Source organism: Lathyrus oleraceus, chromosome 3, assembly GCF_024323335.1.
Source record: "Lathyrus oleraceus cultivar Zhongwan6 chromosome 3, CAAS_Psat_ZW6_1.0, whole genome shotgun sequence".
Lineage (NCBI taxonomy): Eukaryota > Viridiplantae > Streptophyta > Magnoliopsida > Fabales > Fabaceae > Lathyrus > Lathyrus oleraceus.
The window spans coordinates 366212375-366234527 of NC_066581.1; positions in this window are offsets into that span (position 1 = coordinate 366212375).

Here is a 22153-nt window from a genome sequence, read left to right on the forward strand (position 1 = left end):
CATATGCACCATAAAGGTAAAAATATTAGTTAGAGATAATAATCGATAAAGTAAGTAAATATATACCATTTTAAACAACTTACTTTTGTGCATACAGGAATGTGAAAGGGTTGTTGTTGACAGGCGCTAGGGACGGTAGTCTTGACCAACCCCATGCTTGGAGCAAAATAGCACATCCAGAAAAAGTAGACGTGTCTTTGTGTGATTTTTTACACAAAGAGCTATAAAGATAGGTCAGACAAGCGGATCCCCAACTGTAACTTCTTATTCTATCTACATGTCTTAGTAAAGGTAAATACATAACATGCATACTAGAATCACTACCTTCGGGAAATAAAAAAGAACCAATTAAAAGCATAATGTAACACTTAGTTTTTATTATTCAAGCCTCTTCGGTAGAATGCTCATCTAAATGTAAGCTGTTATAGTATGCCTTAAGGCGTGAAAGGAGTATACCTTGACCTATTGAGTTATCATCTAACAAATCAGCATCCAAGAGGTCCATGCAAATTGAATTCACATAGTTGATTTTACCATTTATAGCTTTACCTTCGATAGGCAGTCCCAGTAGCATGTAGACGTCTTCTAACGTTACGGTACACTCACCGGTTGGAAACCAGAATATGTGTGTCTCGGGACTCCATCTTTCACATAACGCAAGAATGAATTTATTATCCACCAGCCAAGACATTATTTTGCTTATATGTCCAAAATTGGCGAGTTCAACATACGGTTGAATCATCGGGTCCATGTGTACATATTCGTGGATCCGAGTACGGAATCTTGAAACATCCTATAAAAGAAACAACAAAACATGTTACTAAGTTGCTATGTTATTAAAAGGCATTCTAGACAAATAACAAAAGAATTAAACGCTTACGTAAGTTGCTATGTTTGGAACTGTTCCTCTGTGCGTTCGCCCATTGTGAGGATAAACATCTTGTCGGAGATGAAAGAGGTTGGTGCAGATGAAAGAGGTTGTTACAGATGAAAGATTTGACGTTGTTGAGGAAGTATTAGGTGTTGGTGTGAGAGAAATGTGAGAGTCTCTTGCCTATTTATAAGGTGTGACATGCAAAAGTGTGGAAGCTTGAAAAAATGTGATTGCATGTGCTAGCCAAATGAATTGGTGCCCATTGCATTTGCTACATGCTAGCGCCAATCAAATTGGCGCCTCCCTAGGCTCATGCATGATACATCTAGACCTAGCCTGGCGCATGCATGGCTCTGCATGCTTGGTTACGAGGTCTGCATGCAATACATGGTGTCTCCAATTGGACTGACGCCCATGTGCAAGCATTGCAAGAAAGTGCCAATTGGATTGGAGCTAGGGCTTGCATGTGTGACACATGGCTTCCCTCTGGCTTGCATGTTGGACACATCACTTCCTCCTTGCTTGCATGTTTGACACATGATTCTGAGTTTCTTGCATGTTTGACACATCACTTTGGACTTGCTTGCATGTTAGACACATCGCTTACCTATTTAAGTGTCTTACTATCTACATCCAACAATCAACACACATTCATCTACAACAGGAAATTAATTTTCATCTGCACAAGAAATATTACAATGTCATCTTCACTGAAATATGAGTCTGAGTTATACGGGTTTTGTTTTCGAAACACCGATACCATCCGACTTATGATCAAGAGAAATTAAAATTTTTTGCATATGAAAAAACGAATTGAATCCTGCATAGAATCTGGTATTGTGTCAAAGATCACGTATCAAAATCCATTTTTTTAGAACAATCAATGCAATTTTTTCTCGCTAAAGGTACGGGATGATGAAGATGTTGAATATATGTTTGTTAGTCACGAACATTCTGGTTGCCATTGTATTGAGTTGTATATTACTCTTCAACCAAGTATACCATCTCAACAATCTCAAATAACTAATCAGGATGAATTTGATGAATTTGATTCATAATACTCAAATGACGTGGCCCCAGAAGCAGAAACAGAAGTCAACATCGTTGATGAAGAAGAAGAGACCGAGACACAGGTCGATCATATGTTGAACAACAACATTGAAGGTGATGATCAACCAACGCCATTACCTCCAAGTCATGTATACAATCCGTCTCAACATATGACAAACATGGATCTGCATGATGTTGAAACATCCAACAATGTTTTTTATAACCCGTATCCACGATCATAAGGCGAGTTAAAGGTGAGAGACATGTTCCGCACAAAAGAAGAGTGTGTGCGAGCTATAAAAAATTTTCACATGAATAACTATGTTGATTTCGCAGTGAAACACACTGATTCGAGAAGGTATGTCATCGAATGTCGTAACATCCTTTGTAAGTTTCGGTTGACCGTGTCTCACAAAAAGAAAAGCGACTATTGAGAGATAGCTTCAATAGACCCACCTCACAGTTGCATTGCAACTAACGTCGAACAAGATCACCGTAAATTAAGCGCCACATTGATATGTCAAGACATTTTCCGCTTGTTAACAAATACCCATCAGTGAAGGTGTATAATAATATCTCATACTAGAACAAATATAATTATACTCCATATTACAAGAAATCGTGGATTGCAAGGACAAAGGCTGTTGAACAGGTATTCGGCAACTGGGAGGATTCATACAAAGAATTGCCACGGTTTTTATGGGTCCTAAAAACATACGTACCAGGAACTGTTGCAATTATGGAGGCATTGATAGCATTTACGCCAGACAGAACCTGTGTTGTTGGAAATAGAATCTTTCATCGTCTCTTTTGGGCGTTTGACCCGTGCATCAAAGGTTTTGCATTCTACAAACCTATTATTCAAATTGATGGAACATGGTTATACGGAAAATACAAGGGTACTTTGTAGGTGTTTAATTGGCTGCATTGTATGGTAAAACACTAGCTGGATTCTAATGTCTTGACTGATGTCATGACATGCTGTGGAGGTGTTTGTTTGAATGCATTGTATGTTATAATATCTAGCTGTACTCTGATGTTTTGGCTGATGTCATGATATACTTGAGTAGTATACTGCAGGATTAGCTAATACAGGATTTATTGAATGTCAAACTGGATGTTATGACATTCATCCCTGTCAGCAGATATTGAGGAATAGAACAGTTGGTGTTCTGTTAGAACTCAGTATTTATTTTCAGTCTGGTTATCAAGGAAATACCAGACCTGGCATAAGGCCTACTGTCTGAATGTCAAACTGGATGTTATGACATTCATCATTGACAGCATATACTGAGCAATAGGCAGAGTGGTTTTCTGCTACACTTCAGTATGTATCTTAGTCTGTTCTTCAGGAGGATAACAAACCTGACATAAGGCTAATTGTATAAATGTCAAATTGGATGTCTTGACATTTATTAATGTACGCTGATACTGAGGTGTGGACAGATTGGTCCTGTATAGTTCAGCAAATTTGTACAGTTTGTTTTAAGGAAAAACAGACTTAGCATATGGTCCTTGATTTGGATGTCAAACTGAATGTTGTGACATTCATTCCTGACAGCGTATGCTATATTGTAGGTTGTTTAGTTTTTCTGTTTCAACATTTTTCTCAGGCTATTCTTCAGGGATTCAACAACTGAGAGAAAATCCAGGAAACCAACAACCAAGCTACAATTAATGAACCTAACAAATAGCCTATTTGTTAGTAACCTAGATGTGGAATTTAGGGGAACTCGCGTGACCTTAATTTCAGGAAAATACAAGTACAAGGCCCAAGTGCTGCAATATAAAAGGATGGCAATCCTTCATTCAGAACTAGGGATTTTAGGCGTGAAGATTTAGTGTGTCCATCATACTTCACTGCTGTATTTTTGTGTGTCTTGTATTAGACGTATCTTGTAAGCCAAGCTATTATCACGTAGATGATTGCATTGGTATAGGGTGTTCATTGAGTTGTAAGTGTTGTGTCACTCTAAGCTTTTAAGCGTGAGTGCTGTGTATCTTGATTAAAGCTGTTAAGCACAATCAAGAGTTGTTTGAAGTGTGACTTAATAATTGTCTTTAATATTGATTAAAGGTAGTAATCACTGAGGTGATTGAGGGGGAGTGAGTAGGAACTTTGATCTTAGTGTAAGATTGAAATTGCATTGGGTAGGTATTAAGTGATAGGGTTAAACAGTTGGTTTAAGGTATGAATTAATACTACTAATAGTGGATTTACTCCCTGGCTTGGTAGCCCCCAGACGTAGGTCATGTTGGACCTAACTGGGTAAACAATTACTTGTGTTATTTACTGCACTTACATTTTAAGTTCTGCATAATTCTTGTCTGCGCAGAATTGGATGTCATAATAACCCTTGTGACATCGGAAGTCTGTTAACTAGAATTTCAATTGGCATCAGAGCAGGCACCCTGCCTGTTAATTTCTGGGTGAGATCTAGGGAAGTTACTTTCTAGTACCATGGACAAGGATGTAGGACACTCAAATAGACCACCCATGCTGGATGGTTCTAACTATGATGACTGGAAGCCTCGTATGATAGCCTTCTTAAGGTCTCTAGATAGCAAAGTCTGGAGAGCTGTCAATAAAGGATGGGAACATCCAACGAAGACAGGTAACGATGGAGTCAGTATGCAAATCCCTGAAGAAGAGTGGGACAAGGAGCAAGAGGCATTAGCCCTTGGAAATTCTAAGGCCTTGAATGCATTGTTCAATGGAATAAGTAAGAACATCTTCAGACTGGTGCACCACTGTGAGCTGGCCAAGGAAGTGTGGGATACCCTTAAGGTAACTCATGAAGGTACCTCCAAGGTGAAGATGTCTAAACTTCAGATGCTGACCACCAAGTTTGAAAATCTGAGGATGAAAGAGGATGAGACTATTCATGACTTTCACATGAATATTCTTGAAATTGCCAACACCTCTGGTGGCTTAGGTGAGAAAATGGCTGAAGAGAAACTTGTAAGAAAGATTCTCAAGTCTTTACCTAAGAGATTTGCAATGAAGGTCACTGCTATAGAAGAGGCTCAGGAGATCTGCAAGATGAAGGTGGATGAGCTCATTGGTTCTCTCCAAACCTTTGAGATGGGCTTGGGTGAGAATGTTGAAAAGAAGAACAAAAGCATAACTTTTGTATCGAATACTGAAGAGGAGTCAGAAGCTGGATATACTGGAGGTGATGAAAGCATATCAGAAGCCATAGCCATGCTTGGGAGACAGTTCAACAAGTTCATGAAGAAGATTGATAAAAGAGGTAGACCAAATGTCAAGAACATCCCGTCTGACATAAGGAAAAGATCAACTTCTGAAGAAAAGTTCAACCAAGGCAAGGGAATCCAATGTCATGGATGTGAAGGCTATGGACACATTAGAGCTGAATGCCCTACTTACCTCAAGATGCAAAAGAAGGGGCTAGCTGTCACATGGTCTGAGGGAGATTCTGAGAGTGACTCTGAAGGAGAATCTGCTAAACATGTCACTGCACTAACGAGTGTTTGTGCCACTGATGATGACTCAAGTGCAGATGAACTGACCTTTGATGAACTTGCTGCAACATATAAGAAGCTATGTGTCACCAATGCAGAAGTGCGTGTACAAGGAGAAAAGCAGAAGAAGCTCATCAAGGAGCTGGAAGATGAGAAACAGAAGCACCTGACAGTCATAGAGGGTCTAAATGGTGACATAACCTTGCTGACCTCCAAGCTGGATCAAACGACTAAATCCATCAGAATGTTGAATAAAGGAACTGACACCTTGGAAGAGATCCTAAAGGTGGGACAGAAGTCTGGAACCATGTCTGGTTTAGGCTTTGTGAAAAAATCCTCAGCTGAACTCAAACGCTCAAAGGCTAAAGTTCAGAAATTCAAGCGGAGGTCACACCCAATGTCTCAACATCAGGGAACCAGGATGAATAATCATCAGAAGAGGAAATTCCAGAAATGGAGATGTCACCACTATGGTAGGCTTGGCCATATAAGAGCCTTCTGCTACAGGCTTCATGGTTACCCTAACCAAGCCCCTCATGCCAGACCTAAGCATAAGACATATAGGCACAATGTCCCCATCAAGAAGCGACAATGGTATGCTAGGTTAGCTCACACAGCTCTAAGGGCATCTACCAGAGAAGACTGGTACTTTAACAGTGGCTGCTCAAGACATATGACTGGTATGGAGAATTTATTGGTGGATATACAACGTCACTCTACCAGCTATGTGACCTTTAGTGATGGTGCTAAAGGAAAAATAAAAGGTATGGGTAAGTTGGACTGCTCTGGAGTTCCAGAACTGAATAATGTGCTGTTAGTAAAAGGACTAACGGCAAACCTCATCAGCATAAGTCAGTTGTGTGATCAAGGGTTTTATGTTCAGTTTACTAAGGAGCTATGTGTTGTGACAAATGGAGACAACCAGGAAGTTATAAGAGGATCCAGATCTAAAGATAACTGTTATCTGTGGGAACCTAAAGTCTCAAACTTCTCCACAATTTGTTCCTCAGCCAAGGAAGAACAGGAGGTGAAGCTGTGGCATAGACGCCTTGGACATCTCCACTTACGGGGAATGAAGAAGATCATATCCAAGGAAGCAGTCAGAGGAATCCCAAAGCTGCTTATTGATGAAGGAAGAGTCTGTGGGGAATGCCAGGTCGGCAAGCAAACCAAGATGTCACACCCTAAGCTGGGACATCCTACTGAAGGTGAGAAAAACAAGAAAGGGGGGGGGGGGGGGGGGTTGAATTGTTTGGAAAATAAGCGCTTTTTCAAAATAAAAATCACACAAGGAATTTATACTGGTTCGCTTATAACACAAAGCTACTCCAGTCCACCCGGCCAAGGTGATTTCGCCTTCAACAAGGACTTAATCCACTAATCTTGAAAGATTGATTACAAACAACGTCTAAGAGAAAGATCTCTTAGTCCTCTCAAGTATACAGACTGCGCAGAGTCACTTGAGGAAATAAAACAAAGATAAAGACTTATGTAATCTAGAGTGCTTCTAAGATAAGCAAATATTACAACAGTAAGAACAAAGTATTTCACATTTTTAAGCAAAAGCTTTGTGAAGATTGAGAGAATAAAACGTTTTTATGTGTGTTGATGTTTCAGTATATGCTTATGTTGTTAATGTTGATTTGCAGTCCTTTATATATAGGAGTGAAGTAGTCGTTGAAGGTGATGGCCAATAATTTGAATTAGTGCCATAACTAATATAGCTTCTTGCCAAGACAACTTTCTCTCCTCGAATGACTACTTTCCAAATATAGTTCATTTTCATTTGAATTTGGAGTTTAACGTCTCTTTCTGTATTAGGAAATCCATTTCCAAGCCTTTATTTGAAGTTAACGTTACCCTTCCTTTATTTAGCAAATCCATGATCAGAGTCTTCATGTTTCTGAGAATCTTAGAATCTTGGTATCTTACTTCTGATGTTGATCTCTTTTGAGTTCTGATGGTTTCTTCAGATAGCGCTGAGAGCTTCTGGAGTTTGACATACCGTTGTTCAGAGTCAGAACTTCTAGAGCGTACTTCTTGTTCAGATGCTTCTGATATTTTGCTGTTTTGCTCAGAGTTAGACTTTCTTGAACGTGTTTCTACTTCAGATGCTCCTGGTCTTCTGATAATTTGTATCTGATATGTTTCTGTATCTGGTGATTTCTTCCTTCTTTCCTTAGAACCCTGCACACTTAGAAACTTTTCGTTAGGGTGCCATTTTTGGTTTCATCCTTTGTTATCATCAAAATCATGGAATCTGTTGTAGAACAATTTTTGTTCTTACAATCTCCCCCTTTTTGATGATGACAAAACAAACTTAATTAGCAGATGAAACATAAACAATATCAGATCAGATAGACAAGAGCTCCCCCTGAGATAGGCTAGGGAGTTCAGAAGTTCTTACCAGAGCTTCCAAGCAATGAGGTTTCTTGATACCTTCTGCAATTTCTTAAGTCTAGTGTTAGATAAATTTAGTTTTAAGAAAAATATGTTGCAGAGTGCTTAAGGTATTTAGACAGTATTTTCATCACAGCTATTAATGACTTCTCCCCCTTTTTGTCAGAATCAAAAAGACCTAGCAAAAAAAAAAATTCAAGAGAAAAACATTATATTCAGATAAAAAGCAACAGAGACAAGGTCAAAAAGAACAAGTAAACATCAGAAACAAGCAAAGCAACAAGCAAACAAAATCCTAAGTGCCTAGGGGTTGGGAGGCGGAGGCATTCTCTGAAGCAATTGAGCCAGCATGTTTTGAATGTTGTCATTGACAGTGTCTTGTTTATCCATTCTGGCACGGAGTTCCTTCTGATCTTTCTTCAGTTCTTCCAGCGTCTGGAGAACCATAGGAACAACAGATGAGGACTCCCCCTGAGTCAGAGCCTGCTGTGCTTCAGCAGCGGCCTTTGCTTCAGCTTCAGCAGCAGCCTGTGCTTCAGCTTCGGCAGCAGCCTGTGCTTCAGCTTCGGCAGCAGCAGCAGCATCGGCCAGAGCTTTAGCTTCAGCTTCCTTTGCCCTTAGGATTTCAGCTTCCCTTGCTCTTTCTTCCTCCAGCCTTCTGGCTTCCTCTTCAGCTTCTCTAGCAAGTCTCTCCTGTAGTCTTGCCTCAGCATCTCTGATGTAGCCATTTCTGACTTGCTCAGAGATGTTCTTCAGTTTAAAAGCCTCAGAGGTCATCCAGCCAATGACTCTGTTCCAGTGTGTCCTTACAGAGTCAGGATCATCACTGACTTCAGAGTTAATGGTCAGAGACTTGACCTTTTGTACTGAAGCCCCTGCGACCAGCATTATGGCTTCCTCAAGGGTAGGGACGGAAAGGTTAGTTTCAGAGGTTTGAGGTGAAGAGGTTGGAGGGCTAAGGTTTAATGTTAGAGGTTCAGGTTCAGCTTCAGGTTCAGGTTCAGCGGAGGTGTTTGGAGGGGTGATATCAGAGGTGTGTAGGTCAGAGGGTTGAGCTTCAGAAGGTTGGTCTTCAGAAGGGATGTTGGTTGTTTGTTCTGGGGGAGGTGAAGTTACTTCAGATTGTGTTGGTTGTTGTGAAGCGAGGTTTTGAGCCTGAATTTGGGCTAGGGTTGGAGAGTTAGGGTCAGAGTATTCTGGGTCAGAGGAGAGGATAAGGTATGGAGGTGATTCTGGGTCTGAAGATGATGAAGAGGAAGTGGTTTGGTTCATTTCTTCAGATAGAGGTAGTGATTTATGGGCAAGATTAACTTTGGGTAGAGGTTGTGAGGTTCTGGTTGTAGAAGGTGGGGTTTCAGAGGATGTGTATATAGGTGGTGTTGGGAGAGGATTAGAAGAGGAAGCCACAAGAGGTTCAGAGGGAATAGAGGGAGCAGACGTACCAGTAGTTACTTGCAGAGGCGCTGGAGATCTGGTTCTAGAAGTTTCTCTTAGCCTTGCTCTGTTTGCCTTTGAAGACTTCTTTGAAGAGGGACCTCTTTTGAACCTGACAAAATCTTCTTCTGAATCTAGACAGTCATCCAGTCTGAAGTCGGAGATGTCGATTCCTTCATCCTTCAGACGCTGCATATAAAAGAGGATAGCGTCTCTGGGTTCATTCTTATAGAACCTTGCAAGACCATGAGGCAGCTTCCTCTGAACTTTCAAGGCATCCCAGGAGGTGTCCATAGTGGGTCTGACTTGAATCTTCTTCAACATTCCCATGCTCTTGAGATTTCTGGCGTTCAGGGGCTTTCCAGTATCTATTGCCAGATCTTCCATAAGCTTGTTCTTCTCTAGATGATCTACAAGCCCATTTTCGATGAAGACATCAGACAGAAGTCTTCCCAGGGGGATGTAGGTTCTGGGTTTCATGTTGTTTCTTGTCTCCCTTACAGAGTCTCTGAGATATCTGAAGAGTAGTGCAGGAAGGCAGAGCTTCAAACCCTTGTGAATGCAATACAAAATGCACTTCTGATCTGTATTGATGTAGTCAGAGGAGTTTGATGCTGGGCGATGATGAATGGTTCCCAGAATGATCTTGAGCCATACTCTGAGGTTCTGATGAAGTTCTTTGTTCTTTGAAGGATTGCCTTCAGTGTTGAGTTTGAAAATGGTTGGATTTATTTCCTGAGCAACGCGCCTTGACCTAGGGTTGATGTTGTAAATCCTTATTCCTCCATCTTTCTCCATGTTCAATAAAGAAGCAATTGACTTTTCAGTAATTACTATCTTTACCCCCAATACGAAGGAGACGATGAAATGGTCATCAGCGTCAGCAAATCTCCAGAATTCTTTGATGAGATTTGGGTAAACAGGGCCATAAAGCCTTTGGAAGTAGTTTTCCCACCCTTGTTGACGGAGTTCTTCAGTAAGATCTACTCCATTTCTCCTCATGTTGTCGAAGTCCACCAGTGTTTCACATAACACATCCAGTCCCTCAAAGGGAGTTGCTAGGTTGATATGAGGTTGACGATCAAGAACATGGGGCTCCTTGTACACTGGAGTAATGGAAACCCCTGTAACGGTTGGAGTGGAAATGCTTGAACTTTGGGCAGTGGGGTTGGATTCCATTTGTTGAGAGAAGTTGAAAACTTGTTGTTGTTGAGCATCCATAGTTGATGAAGAAAAAGATGAAGATGAAGAGTTTGTAGAAATGCTTCAGAGAGGGTTTGAGAGTGAGTGAGAGTGATAAGTGTGTGAAATGTGAGAGGAGTGTTTAAAATACCCTAAACGAAAAACACATGCAAAACGACACATAATTCAGCGTTGGCACAAAACACAAGTTAGCACGCTTGGGGAAAAATGATTAAGGCTCATTAATGAATGTCTAATCCCAACAGTATGCACACTGCTCGAGGAGATCTTAAAACGTTTGCCCTTTGATTTTTCTTCTGGACAGCTGTCTAGAAGTTCTAGGGTTAGACGCTAAGTGCTCCACGTGTTTTGATGTATCTGATCTTCAGGAATACCAAAGGATTGGTTCCTGGAGATTTCTAACTCAGATATCTTCTTAACTGGTAGAAGTATCAGAGTCAGAGGCAGAAGCACATTTGTTTATGTCAGAGTCTCATTTTACATCTTCAGAGCCACACTTCATTCGGGGCAATTTTGAATGTTCAGATTTTCTAAGATGAAAAGAAATCTATCTTCAGCTAGAGGCTTAGTAAAGATATCTGCCCATTGATGATCTGTATCAATGAACTTCAATGTTACTATCTCTTTCTGAACATAGTCTCTGATAAAATGATGTTTTATTTCAATGTGTTTAGCTCTGGAATGTAGAATGGGATTCTTACTTAGACAAATGGCAGCAGTATTATCACAGAAGATAGGAATGTTACTCTCGAAGATTTGCAGATCTTCTAACTGATTCTTCATCCAGAGCATCTGAGTTGTGCACAGTGATGCTGAGATATATTCTGCTTCTGCAGTAGATAGAGCAATAGTTGACTGTCTCTTGCTAGCCCAGGATATCAGATTGTTTCCCAGAAGCTGGCAATTTCCAGATGTGCTTTTTCGTTCTAATCTATCTCCTGCATAATCTGCATCACAGTAACCCGAAAGTCTATACTCTGATGTTTTCTCATACATCAGGCCCAGGTTAGGAGTTCCTTTCAGATACTTGAGAATTCTCTTAACTGCTGTTAAATGAGATTCTCTAGGATCTGATTGCAATCTGGCACAGAGACAGACACTAAAGAGAATATCAGGACGAGTAGCAGTCAGATAGAGAAGAGAGCCTATCATACCTCGATAGAGCTTCTGACAAACCTTTTTGCTTACTTCTTCCTTTTCAAGAATGCATGTCGGATGCATGGGAGTTTTTGCAGAGTTGCAGTCAGCCATATCAAATTTATTTAGAACATCTTTAATGTATTTGCTTTGATGAACGTATGTAAATTCTGAAGTTTGGTTAATTTGAATTCCCAGAAAGAACTTTAGTTCTTGCATTAAGCTCATTTCAAATTCTGCCTGCATTAACTCAGAGAATTCTTGACAAACAGAGGCGTTAACTGAACCAAAAATAATATCATCAACGTATATCTGGCATATCATGAGATCATTGTTAAGGTTCTTACAGAAGAGTGTGGAGTCAACTTTCCCTCTGATAAAATTGTGTTCCAGAAGGAAATTGCTTAAACGTTCATACCAAGCTCTGGGGGCTTGTTTAAGTCCATATAAAGATTTTTTAAGTTTAAAAACATGTTCTGGAAAATTTGGATTTTCAAAACCTGGAGGTTGGTTGACATACACTTCTTCTGAAATATAACCATTAAGGAATGCACTCTTGACATCCATTTGATATAATTTGATAGAGTGGTTAATAGCAAAAGATACCAGAAGACGAATAGATTCTAACCTTGCGACTGGAGCAAAGGTTTCATTATAGTCAATACCTTCTTGTTGACTATAACCTTGAGCTACCAGTCGAGCTTTATTTCTGACGACTTCTCCTTTCTCATTCAGCTTGTTTCTGAATACCCATCTGGTTCCAATAACGTGAGTGCCTCTGGGCTTTGGAACAAGATCCCAGACATCATTCTTTGTGAATTGATCTAATTCTTCTTACATGGCTGAAACCCAGTTGTTATCTTGAAGTGCTTCATCACAGGACGTAGGCTCAATCAGAGACACTAGTCCCAGAGGAGTATCTTCAGAAGTCCTGAAGGTAGATCTGGTTCTGACAGGTTCGTCCTTGTTTCCCAGAATCAAATCTTCAGATACGTTGATACGACTTTTAACTTTCTTTGGGATTTCTGGGGATTTAATTTCTTCAGAGTTTCGAGTGACAGTTACTTCTGGAGCTTTATCAGATCCTGCAAGAGTGATTTCTAAATCTGCAAAATTTTCAACTAGCTTTGACTTTTCAGGGTCAAGCTTATCATCAAATCTGACATGAATTGATTCTTCCACAATTTTGGTTTCTGTGTTGTATACTCTGTAGCCTTTAGAGCGTTCTGAGTATCCTAACATAATACCTTTCTGTGCTTTGGAATCGAACTTGTTCAGATGTTCTTTAGTGTTTAAGATAAAGCAAGAACATCCAAAAGGATGAAAATATGAAATGTTTGGTTTTCTTCCTTTACACAGTTCATAGGGAGTCTTTTCCAGAATAGGTCTTATAGAGATTCTATTCTGAATGTAACACGCTGTATTTACAGCTTCTGCCCAAAAGTGCTTTGCCACATTAGTTTCATTGATCATGGTTCTGGCCATTTCTTGGAGTATCCTATTCTTCCTCTCTACAACTCCATTTTGTTGTGGAGTTCTAGGACAGGAGAAATCATGGGATATTCCATTAGAGTCAAATAATTCCTCAAAATCTTTGTTTTCAAATTCCCCACCATGATCACTTCTGACTCTAATAATTTTAGAGTCAAATTCTTTTTGCACTTTGGAGCAGAAACTAGTGAATACAGAGTGAGACTCACTCTTGTGCTTTAGGAATTTCACCCATGTCCAGCGGCTATAATCATCAACAATGACTAGTCCATACTTCTTTCCATTGACTGATGTTGTTTTCACAGGACCAAATAAGTCAATGTGGAGAAGTTCCAGAGGCTTAGAGGTAGAAACAACATTTTTCTTTTTGAAAGACGTTTTTGAAAATTTTCCTTTCTGACATGCCTCACATAGAGCATCTGAAGTAAACTTTAGTTTAGGTAGGCCTCTGACTAACTCGAGTTTATTTAGCTGAGAAAGTTTCCTCATGCTAATGTGGCCCAAGCGTCTATGCCATACCCATTGCTCTTTATGAACCGACATCAGACATTTAACATTTTGTTCTTTTAAATCAGAAAGATTAATTTTATAAATGTTGTTTTTCCTCTTGCCTGTGAAAAGGACAGAGCCATCGTTCTGATTAATGGCTTTACATGTTTTTTGATTAAAGATTACATCATAACCGTTATCACTTAATTGACTTATGGATAACAAGTTATGCATTAATCCTTCTACGTAAAGGACATCAGATATAGAGAGAAGAGTACCATTACCAATAGTTCCAGAGCCTCTGATCCTTCCTTTCTGATCTTCTCCGAAGCCTACAAACCCAGCGTCTTTAAGTTCCAGACTTTGGAACATAGACTTTCTTCCCGTCATGTGTCGCGAGCATCCAGAGTCCAGGTACCATGACTGGTGTCTGAACTTTGCTGCATAGGATATCTGCAACATAAACAATCTTATCTTTCGGTACCCAGAATCTCTTGGGTCCTTTCTGATTAGTTTTCCCAGAGTTTCTTATAACTTTGGGTTTTCTAGCATTTTCAAATTTTTTGTTCTTGTGTGTGTGTATAGTGATAAGAAAATGGAGATTTAAGTTGGTCACTAGTAGAAGTTTTATCTTCCTTAGGATCATACCCAATTCCCTTTTTATTGTTCTGACTGACTCCATAAATCATGGATGCCATAATACTCCTACCTATTCCATTTTTCAGAAATTCTTGAAAGGCTTCTTCGTATTCATAAATTAATTTATTTGAAGTTTGTGGTGCTTGAGACAACGCTTCTTCTAATTCTAAGCTTTTTCTTTTTGCTCCATCTCTTTCTAATGTTAAAGATCTGATTGTATCTTCCCGCGCTAGAATTGTCATCTCAAGCTTGCCACATTCTTCAAATTTTGCTTTAAGACAACCTTTTATGTTTTTAAGCTTTTGTTTTAATTTCTGATATGAGCTAAGAGTTTCTGACAAGCATGATTCTAGATCAGATCGAGAGAGTTCAGAAAATACCTCTTCAGATTCTTCATCTGAGCTGCTCCTGGATGTGATAGCCATAAGTGCCACGTTGGCCTGTTCATCAGAGTCAGATTCTGATGACCCAGATTCACTATCATCCCAGGTAGCCATTAATCCTTTCTTTGTCCTGAAGGTATTTTTCTTGAAGCTTTCTTTTCTAGAATTGTCTTTCTTTAGCTTGGGGAATTCATTCCTGTAGTGACCTGTTTCTTTACATTCATAACAAGTAATATCTTTGTTAGTTTTACCTTTTGAGGTTGATTCTGATCGATCCCCTCTGGGTCTTGGTCTTCTGAAGTTGTTGTTCCTCTTTTTCCAGAGTTGTTTAACTCTTCTGGTCAGAAGGGACAATTCTTCTTCATCATCAGAATCTTCTGGTTCAGAGTCATCAGTATCTTCAGTTTCTGCCTGGAGAGCTTTGGTTCTGTCAGGTTTGCGTCTTTCATATCTGGACTTTAATGCTACGGACTTGTTTCTTTTCTGAGGCTCATCTTCCTCTAGTTCTATCTCATGGCTTCTGAGGGAACTGACAAGTTCTTCAAGACTGATATTGTTCAGATCCTTTGACAGCTTCAGAGCAGTAACCATGGGTCTCCATTTCTTTGGCAGACTTCTGACTATCTTTTTGACGTGGTCTGCAGTTGTGTATCCTTTGTCTAGAACCTTGAGACCTGCAATCAGAGTTTGGAATCTAGAGAACATTGCCTATATGGCTTCATCATCTTCCATTTTGAAAGCTTCATATTTCTGGATAAGCGCCAGAGCCTTTGTCTCTTTGACCTGAGAGTTTCCTTCATGAGTCATCCTTAGAGAGTCAAGTATGTCTTTGGCTGTTTCTCTGTTGGTGATCTTTTCATACTCGTTGTAAGATATAGCATTGAGGAGTATGGTTCTGGCCTTGTGATGATTTTTGAAAACTCGCTTCTGATCATCTGACATCTTACTTCTGGGAACTTCAGCTCCATCCTCTGTGACAGGAGGTTTGTATCCATCTGTGACAATGTCCCAGAGATCAACATCATAGCCTAGAAAGAAACTTTCAATTCTATCTTTCCAGTAATCGAATTTCTCTCCATCAAAGACAGGAGGCTTAGCATTGTAACTATCCTTTTCATTTGTGTGGGCCATAGTTTTTCTCGTTCTGGATCTCTCTACACTGTTAAGTGTTTGATTAGAAAATCAGTAACAGAGCCGGAGCTCTGATACCAATTGAAGGTGAGAAAAACAAGAAAGGGGGGGTTTGAATTGTTTGGAAAATAAGCGCTTTTTCAAAATAAAAATCACACAAGGAATTTATACTGGTTCGCTTATAAGACAAAGCTACTCCAGTCCACCCGGCCAAGGTGATTTCGCTTTCAACAAGGACTTAATCCACTAATCTTGAAAGATTGATTACAAACAACGTCTAAGAGAAAGATCTCTTAGTCCTCTCAAGTATACAGACTGCGCAGAGTCACTTGAGGAAATAAAACAAAGATAAAGACTTATGTAATCTAGAGTGCTTCTAAGATAAGCAATTATTACAACAGTAAGAACAAAGTGTTTCACGTTTTTAAGCAAAAGCTTTGTGAAGATTGAGAGAATAAAACGTTTTTATGTGTGTTGATGTTTCAGTATATGCTTATGTTGTTAATGTTGATTTGCAGTCCTTTATATATAGGAGTGAAGTAGTCGTTGAAGGTGATGGCCAATAATTTGAATTAGTGCCATAACTAATATAGCTTCTTGCCAAGACAACTTTCTCTCCTCGAATGACTACTTTCCAAATATAGTTCCTTTTCATTTGAATTTGGAGTTTAACGTCTCTTTCTGTATTAGGAAATCCATTTCCAAGCCTTTATTTGAAGTTAACGTTACCCTTCCTTTATTTAGCAAATCCATGATCAGAGTCTTCATGTTTCTGAGAATCTTGGAATCTTGGTATCTTACTTCTGATGTTGATCTCTTTTGAGTTCTGATGGTTTCTTCAGATAGCGCTGAGAGCTTCTGGAGTTTGACATACCGTTGTTCAGAGTCAGAACTTCTAGAGCGTACTTCTTGTTCAGATGCTTCTGATATTTTGCTGTTTTGCTCAGAGTTAGACTTTCTTGAACGTGTTTCTACTTCAGATGCTCCTGGTCTTCTGATAATTTGTATCTGATATGTTTCTGTATCTGGTGATTTCTTCCTTCTTTCCTTAGAACCCTGCACACTTAGAAACTTTTCGTTAGGGTGCCATTTTTGGTTTCATGCTTTGTTATCATCAAAATCATGGAATCTGTTGTAGAACAATTTTTGTTCTTACACCTACAACCTCCAAAACTCTGGAACTTCTGCACATGGACTTAATGGGACCTATGCAGGTTGAGAGTTTGGGTGGAAAGAAGTATGCCTATGTGGTTGTTGATGACCATTCCAGATACACTTGGATAAGCTTCATCAGAGAAAAGTCAGATGCATTTGATGTCTTCAAAGAATTGTGCATCAGACTTCATAGGGAAAAGGACAGTTGTGTTGTCCGAATTAGGAGTGACCATGGGACGGAGTTTAAGAATTCCAGGTTTGATGAGTTTTGCTCATCTGAAGGGATAAGTCATGAGTTTTCCTCTCCTATAAATCCTCAGCAAAATGGGATAGTTGAAAGGAAAAACAGAACTATTCAAGAATCTGCCAGGGCGATGATTCATGCAAAGAAGCTTCCCATGCACTTTTGGGCCGAAGCGATGAATACAGCTTGCTATGTTCACAATAGAGTTACCTTGAGAAAAGGAACCTCCTCCACTCTGTATGAAATATGGAAAGGCAGAAAGCCCACTGTGAAGTACTTTCATATCTTTGGAAGTAAATGTTACATTCTCACAGATCGTGAACAGAGAAGAAAAATGGATCCCAAAAGTGATGAAGGTGTATTCCTAGGATACTCAACTAACAGCAGAGCTTACAGAGTGTTCAACTACAAGACCAATGTCCTGATGGAATCCATAAATGTTATTGTGGATGATAAAGAGGAGGGAATCGATGTCATAGAGGATGTTGGAACATTCCTTGATACTTTAACAGACATATCAGTCAAGTCTGAAGAAGTACTGGAGACTCCTCCTGAATGTGAGGTAGATGCACCCACCAAAATGCCATCTATCAGAATTCAGAAAGACCACCCTAAGGATCTTATCATAGGGGATCCCAATAGTGGTGTGACTACCAGGTCAAGGGAAATTAGCTCAAACTCCTGTTTTGTATCCAAGGTTGAACCAAAAAATGTGAAAGAAGCCCTGACTGATGAATATTGGATCAATGCCATGCAAGATGAACTGGAGCAGTTTAAAAGGAATGAAGTATGGGAGCTAGTTCCACGACCTGAAGGGACTAACATCATTGGTACCAAGTGGATTTACAAGAACAAGTCTGATGAGAAAGGAGTAATCACTAGAAATAAAGCAAGACTAGTGGCTCAAGGATATACTCAAGTTGAAGGGGTTGATTTTGATGAGACGTTTGCACCTGTTGCTAGACTTGAGTCAATCAGATTGCTGTTAGGTGTGGCCTGCATTCTGAAGTTCAAATTGTTCCAAATGGATGTGAAGAGTGCATTTTTGAATGACTACTTAAATGAAGAAGTCTATGTGGAACAACCTAAAGGGTTCTGTGATCCTAACCAACCTAAACATGTGTACAAGTTGAGGAAAGCCTTGTATGGGTTAAAGCAAGTACCTAGAGCTTGGTATGAAAGGTTGACTGAATTTCTGACCTCTCATGGGTACAGAAAGGGTGGGATAGATAAGACCTTGTTTGTGAAGGACACAAATGGCAAAATCATGATTGCCCAAATTTATGTGGATGACATTGTCTTTGGTGGAATGTCAGAGCAAATGGTGAAACATTTTGTTCATCAGATGCAATCTGAGTTTGAAATGAGTCTAGTTGGGGAACTAACTTATTTTCTTGGAATGCAAGTTAACCAAATGGTGGATTCTATGTTTCTCTCCCAGAGCAAATATGCCAAAAACATAGTTAAGAAGTTTGGTATGGATAATGCTAGGCACAAAAGAACTCCTGCACCTACGCATTTAAAGTTACCCAAAGATGATGGAGGTCCCAATGTTGATCAATGCTTGTATAGAAGCATGATAGGTAGTCTACTATATCTAACTGCAAGTAGACCTGATATTTCCTATGCAGTTGGAGTATGTGCTAGATACCAGGCAGAACCCAAAGTGAGCCACTTGAATCAAGTCAAGAGGATTCTCAAGTATGTCAATGGGACTTGTGACTATGGTATGCTGTACTCTCATGGATCTGAGCCTATCCTATCTGGGTATTGTGATGCTGATTGGGCTGGGAGTGCTGATGACAGAAAAAGCACATCAGGAGGATGTTTCTTCTTGGGAAACAATCTCATATCATGGTTCAGCAAGAAACAGAACTGTGTATCTCTGTCCACTGCAGAGGCTGAATACATAGCGGCTGAAAGCAGTTGTTCCCAACTGGTGTGGATGAAACAGATGCTTACTGAGTACAATGTCTCTCAAAATGTCATGACATTGTTCTGTGATAATCTCAGTGCCATCAATATTTCCAAGAATCCCATCCAACACAGCAGGACCAAACATATTGACATTAGACATCACTTCATCAGAGATCTGGTGGAAGACAAAGTGATTACCTTGGAACATGTAGCCACTGAACTACAACTGGCTGACATATTTACAAAGGCTCTGGATGCTACTCAGTTTGAAAACCTAAGAGGCAAACTGGGAATATGCCTCTCTGAGGACTTATAGTAACCAATGATGTTTGGGATGTATTATTTAATATCTCAACCGATTAAACAATTGAAAGTGTGCTATGACTGGACAACAATTCACAGCTATGTTACTTACTGCAAGTATAGTAACAAGATGTTAAGGGGATATCCTAACATAGGTTGGCCTATGTGGCTGCTAGACTTCAAGAAAGTGTTCATGCAGGAGGGGTTCAAGATGTCAGACTCAAAGTCATGGCATCTGATATGGGTGTAAAGCAAGAATGTGTAACTACTTGATCAAAGCTGTGAAGCAAGATCAAGTGGATGATGTCTTGATCAAAGCTGTAAAGCAAGATCAAGAGGGGGTATGCTTGATTGAAACTGTGAAGTTAAACCAAGTCTGTAATTCTGTCATTTATGTGTAATTCTGTTTATGTTATGTTGGTCTGATATTTAAAGTGTTGCTTTGGCAACATTTTTGACAAAAAGGGGGAGTAACACCTGTGATGCATGCCCCCGGGACAACAGAGTGTTTTGTTAAAACAGATATTCAAGACAGATTCAAGATCCTCTACTCTGCAGCTGATGTTCCACTTCTATGAGAGTGAGTATGTGTATGTGTGCTGCAGTTAGAAGTTTTTTAACTTCTGTATGTGTGCTGCAATGTGAAGTTTTTATTTAACTTCCATATGTGTGAGTGTGCTGCTACTCTGAGTGTATTAGCTAGGTTAATTTCCTGCTAGATGTGTGTTTTCCGCTGCTATGGACTCTGTTGTGAGACCAAAGTGTTTTAGCCAAAAATTTGCCAAAGGGGGAGTTTGTAGGTGTTTAATTGGCTGCATTGTATGGTAAAACACTAGCTGGATTCTAATGTCTTGACTGTTGTCATGACATACTGTGGAGGTGTTTGTTTGACTGCATTGTATGTTAGAATATCTAGCTGTACTCTGATGTCTTGGTTGATGTCATGATATACTTGAGTAGTATACTGCAGGATTAGCTAATACAGGATTTATTGAATGTCAAACTGGATGTTATGACATTCATCCCTGTCAGCAGATACTGAGGAATAGAACAGTTGGTGTTCTGTTAGAACTCAGTATTTATTTTCAGTCTGGTTATCAAGGAAATACCAGACCTGGCATAAGGCCTACTGTCTGAATGTCAAACTGGATGTTATGACATTCATCATTGACAGCATATACTGAGCAATAGGCAGAGTGGTTTTCTGCTACACTTCAGTATGTATCTCAGTCTGTTCTTCAGGAGGATAACAGACCTGACATAAGGCTAATTGTGTAAATGTCAAATTGGATGTCTTGACATTTATTAATGTACGCTGATACTGAGGTGTGGACAGATTGGTCCTGTACAGTTCAGCAAATTTGTACAGTCTGTTTTAAGGAAAAACAGACTTAGCATATGGTCCTTGATTTGGATGTCAAACTGAATGTTGTGACATTCATTCCTGACAGCGTATGCTATATTGTAGGTTGTTTAGTTTTTCTGTTTCAGCATTTTTCTCAGGCTATTCTTCAGGGATTCAACAGCTGAGAGAAAATCCAGGAAACCAACAACCAAGCTACAATTAATAAACCTAACAAATAGCCTATTTGTTAGTAACCTAGATGTGGAATTTAGGGGAACTCGCGTGACCTTAATTTCAGGAAAATACAAGTACAAGGCCCATCATACTAGGGATTTTAGGCGTGAAGATTTAGTGTGTCCATCATACTTCACTGCTGTATTTTTGTGTGTCTTGTATTAGACGTATCTTGTAAGCCAAGCTATTATCACGTAGATGATTGCATTGGTATAGGGTGTTCATTGAGTTGTAAGTGTTGTGTCACTCTAAGCTTTTAAGCGTGAGTGCTGTGTATCTTGATTAAAGCTGTTAAGTACAATCAAGAGTTGTTTGAAGTGTGACTTCATAATTGTCTTTAATATTGATTAAAGGTAGTAATCACTGAGGTGATTGCGGGGGAGTGAGTAGGAACTCTGATCTTAGTGTAAGATTGAAATTGCATTGGTGTAACACCTCAAAATTTGCCCTCCTCTCTTGGGACTAGCTTAACATATTGCATATCATTTTTAGGTCATTAAGAATTGCATATTGCATATCATGTGGTTACATTGTGCAAGTCATCCTCACAAGTCTTGAGCAGAAGATGAAGAGGTTATGTGCAAGCTAGGGTTTCATTGGACTGGTCATCAATCATCTGAGGATGTGGAGGTCCAAATTAGGGTTTTGATTCTCAAGGGATTGGTCTGCATCTTGTTTGAAATGATACATCATCATCATTATGGTCTTGATATCATCAGAAGATTCAAGAAGTGTTGAAGCAGACTCCTTGAGATTAGGGTTTTGACCACTGGTCAACCCTAATCAGTTGCATTGGGCCAATCAGGGCATAATCAGGAGATGGGGTCTATGATGGATATGGGGTTCATTCTTTGATTTTATTGTACATATTAAGGCTAGGGTTTCATCCTTGGGCCATTTCATCAGAGGATTGGGGCTCAGATTGATCAATGCATTGCCAAATTCATCTATCAGTTGAAAAAGTCAACTGTGGTCAACTGTGCATGATTTGATGGATTTGGAGGTGGGAGAGAGTTGGATACATTTCATTCATGTTGAAACAAGTGTTATTTGACATGTCAAAGCTCAAGAATGGAGAAAATCAAGTCAGACAAGAAATTGCCAAAAATAGAAAGTGACTTGTAATGGAAGTTTCCAAAAATGGAAAGTTTTTGACCTCAAAATTACATGTCCAAGGAAGCTTCAAATGAAAATTTGTTCAACATGAAAGTGGTAGATCTTGGTCTCACCTTTCCAAA